Here is a 5,000-nt window from a genome sequence, read left to right as displayed (position 1 = left end):
TTCACCTTATTGTAAAAAAAAAAATCATCTGCAATTGCTCGGTCGTATCTTAACATAATATCTGGTATGAATTATGTCCATGCAATGTATGACCTGGGTTCGTATCGTTATTATGGTAACTCTGCGCACACATGTTGGGTTTTGTTGTTGTTGTTTTTATAAAATGAGCGTGTGTGCACATAAACATGATTTATGGCACGCTGTGTTATTCAGTTTAATCTTTGATCAATATAGTAGACATCTGTGATACGCTTGTGTTCATTTTACTTGCATGCACACACACACACACACACACACACACACACACACACACACACACACACACGGTGGGAGGGTGTGTGTGTGGGGGGTGAGACACAGAGAGAGAGAGACAGAGAGAAAGAGAGAGGGGGGAGGGGAATCAAGGACTCAATGATATATATGTACACACACACACACACACACACACACACACACACACACACACATGTATACATTGTATTAAACATGGGTGGTGATAGAGAGAGAGAGAGACAGTGTGTGTGTGTGTGTGTGTGTGTGTGTGCGTGTGTGCGTGTGTGTGAGTGCGTGCGTGCGCGCGTGTATGTGTGTGTGTGTGTGCGCGCGCGCCCGTGTGTGTGTGTGTACGGGGAGTGGGGCGGGGTGGCAATAGCAACGCAACAATAATATCAATTATCAATATAATAATTATCTTTATTCTCGATCCAGCATAAGCCATGCACTGTCCACTGTCAACAGCATCACAACAATGATGGCCATTATCACAGCTTTGTCTGTTCGTCGAGACTCAATTCAACTCAACTCAAATCAAATCAAATCAAAACCAATCGAATCAAACACCATGCCGCTTCCAGCCCTGCTGACAACATCAGGAATATTTCAGGGCCTGAATCAACCAGTTTTCTTATACTGACAGTCTCCAATAAGACTAAATAGATAAATCAATCAATGATAATGATAATAATGATGATTAGTGTTTATATAGCGCTTAATCATGTGCAGAGACAAATCAAAGCGCTTTCACACCAGTCATTCACACGCATGCATCACTCTAGACTGAAAAAAAAACAAACAACTGAAGACAAGGAAGAGGCAGGGAAGGGAGTCTATCTTGGGAAGAGGGGTGGGTTTTGAGGCCAGACTTGAAAGAGCTGAGTGCGGAGACCTGACGAAGCGGAAGAGGAAGTTCATTCCAAATGCAAGGTCCAGAGACAAGAGAAAGAACGGCGGCCAACAGTGGAGTGTTTAAATCTGCGTATACAGAGTTGATCTGAAACCGATCGTAGAGAGCGAGACGAGGTGTAGAGGTGAAGGCAGCCACAGAGATAGGAAGGGGCAGATTTGTGAAGACGTTCATAACATAGAGTTCATAACATAGAGTGCAGATCTTGTACTTTATTCCGTGTTAGACAGGGAGCCGATGGAGATGCTGTAAAAGAAGAGTGACGTGTTCAGATCGTTTCTTTCTGAGGAAGAGTCGGACAGCAGAGTTGTGTATGCGCTGAAGGGACTAAATGGATGAAGCAGGCAAACCAGACAATAGAGAGTAACAATAGTTCGAGGCGAGAGAGAATGAGAGACACGACAAGTCTAGATGTTGCGTCGGTGGACATATATTTCAATGTATCAATAATGAAGGAAATGAATAAACAAATAAACAAACAAATAAATCAATAATGAAATAAATCAAACAATGAAATGAATGGAATCAAACCGAAACAAATAAATTTCATAAAATAAATAGATTTCGATGATTCAGTGACACCAACTTGTTCTCCAGTGCTATTTCCATCGGCAGAGTCCTCAAAGTCAAAACAAAGTAATATTATGGTCAGTCATATATATCAAAAGTTTAACTCTCTCTCTCTCTCTCTCTCTCTCTCTCTCTCTCTTCTTCTCTCTCTCTCTCTTCTTCTTCTTCTTCTTCTTCTCTTCCTCCTCCTCCTTCTCCTCCTCCTCATATATATGTACATATAATTATATACTAAAGAAAGGCTTAAATACCAAACATGGTCATGAAAAAAAAAATTGCCAACAAAAACTTAACTACACGACGTATTACTATCATTCACAATAAAATACAAGGTAATGTCAAGTTCATGATATGTTGTTGTTGTTGTTGTTGTTGTTGTTTTTTAATGTTTTTGACTCTTTCAGAATTGTGGAAAAAAGCATTAAAGGCACCGCCTTGTCTTGACTTGAGCGCATGTGCATGAGCCACAACCACAAGTATTGATGGAAAAGAAAACTGAAAAAAAGAAGAATTAAATTAAAATGAAAAAACATGAAGAAAAAAAAAGAAAAAATGAAAAAAAAAAAAAATGATGATGATGATGATGATATAAAAGTATTGATGTCACAATTCGAGAACGAAGATAGTTATAATCATCAGTGTACATCTTATTGGCGTGTGATGCACAACTATCGTTGAGGTTCAAATAAAAAATATATATATATGTGTTCTTCTCGCTACGCAACTGCAAAAAATGATCATATAACCATTTCACATTGAAAATAAAGCCTGTTAGAATATGTATAAAACAAAATTATTAAAAAAAAGAAATTCACCATTATACTCGTTAATTCACCCATCTTATTCACTACAGGGTGACCTAGCCAGTGGTATAAATAATCAAAAAGGTAATGAAAACAAAACAAAATCAATCCTCAATGTCTGCAAGGAATGTTGTGTAATTATTGTAGTTTCTCACTGACCACAACTACAAAAGCCGTTTCTTGACAATTCATCAAGCAAAGGCTAAGTACAAAAAAAAAAAAATAAAAATAAATAAAATAATAATAATAAAAAAACGTGTTTCTTTCGGACAATATGAACATCAGAATTTTATTGTAATTTGTGTTAGTTCAATCATCAACACCTGTGTTAGTTCAATCATCGATACCTGTGTTAGTTCAATCATCGACACCTGTGTTAGTTCAATCATCGATACCTTCTTCTTCTGCGTTCGTGGGCTGCAACTCCCACGTTCACTCGTATATACGCGAGTGGGCTTTTACGTGTATGACTGTTTTTAACCTGACATGTAGGCAGCCATACTCTGCTTTTGGGGGTGTGCATGCTGGGTATGTTCTTGTTTCCATAACCCACCGAACGCTGACATGGATTACAGGATTTTGGTCTCCTGCTTGCCGTGTACACACGAAGGAGGTTCAGACACTAGCAGGTCTGCACAAATGTTGACCTGGGAGATCGTAAAAATCTCCACCCTTAACCCACCAGGCGCCGTCACCGTGATTCGAACCCGGGACCCTCAGAGAGAAAGTCCAACGCTTTAACCACTCGGCTATTGCGCCCGTCATCGATATCGTATTTCATGAAAGAAAGAGAAAATTAATAAAGAACATGGGAATAACAGATGCAATATGGTGAGACTTGAACACGCTTCTAACCAATTGATTAGTTTAACTGATAAGACGGGAGTGCTTATATCCGAGTCGTGGCTCAGAGTAAGGCTTGTCCCCGTTCTCAAGGTCACACAAGGTCAGTGGAAGGTGAAGGTCATAAAATCCCAAAGGCGATTCTGCTTTTTTTGCAAAAGGAACAAACAAACAAACATCTGTTTCGGCTGTTTGTGAGGTCACTGAACACTATTTACAAATTCACACCATAAATCGCTTATTTTTTACCTGAATACTATTTACCAAGTTACATCATAAATCACTTATATTTACATGGAAATTGTGAAGAAAAAGAAGTTATTTACAAGATCAGTTTACGAAACTGTTTATAATGTCAGGGGACATAAGCCTCACGGACATGAGTTGACGATGAAATATGATTATTATGACGATGATTAGATGCCGATGATGAAGCGGGTGATGCTAATAAAAGAAAACATGGAGTCAACAAAGTATCAAACAATGCATAGAACAACGAGATTATCACAGGCAACCTGGAAGCGAAACAACACACACACACACACACACACACACACACACACACACACACACACACACACACACACACACACACACACACACACACACACACCAGAGAGAGAGAGAGAGAATATAACATCTTATGAGGTTTTTCTGATCTCTCTCTGTATAAATATATATCCATATATATCTATACATATATTTCTCAGTGTCTGTATATATATATATATATATATATATATATATATATATAGAGAGAGAGAGAGAGAGAGAGAGAGAGAGAGAACACTGAAATGTTTAATGTCATTAGCTGAAAAAGCTCTGGTGACACAGTAGGTACTAATCAGAACAAAATAGAGCAAAATAGATTTTTTTTTAAAATGGAACAGAAAGAAAAAAAAACAGAATTGGAACAACATAAACTAATAAGAGATTTAAGACATTTTGGCACTTTGTCATTAGCTTAAAGTACATGTGACAGAGGGGTTGGGGGCGGGGGGGGGTAATGTTACGCATGTAACATCGACGCACATCATATCAATACAAACACATACTAAAGTACGTATAAATCCTGAAATAATTATTCATGCCGAGAGAGAGAGACAGAGAGAGACAGACAGACAGACAGACAGATATATATATATATATATATATATATATATATATATATATAGAGAGAGAGAGAGAGAGAGAGAGAGAGAGAGAGAGATAACACAACATTATCCACCTCATTTCCTCTTCTATTTTTTCTTCTTTTTTTTTCTTTTTTTGCCAATTTCAAAGGTCATATTATTCACAAACACGTACCTCATCATTCACACGCTAGACATAACTATTATGCTTCATCAGGAGTCACGTCGCTGTAATTAATGAAAGGAAACGAAACTCCACGTAACTCAAGTTGACGGGCTGAAAATGAACAAAAATGAATGACACCAGTGATAAGCGAAACACGAACAGGAGAATCGTGGTGACGTCTACCCACCCAACCACGTAACGGCATGACCTTCTTCTTCTTCTTCTTCTGCGTTCACTCGTATGCACACGAGTGGGCTTTTACGTGTATGACCGTTTTTACCCCGCCATGTAGGCAGCCATAC

The sequence above is a fragment of the Babylonia areolata genome, chromosome 28, assembly GCF_041734735.1.
Source record: "Babylonia areolata isolate BAREFJ2019XMU chromosome 28, ASM4173473v1, whole genome shotgun sequence".
Classification (NCBI taxonomy): Eukaryota; Metazoa; Mollusca; class Gastropoda; order Neogastropoda; family Buccinidae; genus Babylonia; species Babylonia areolata.
This window is presented reverse-complemented; position numbering follows the sequence as displayed.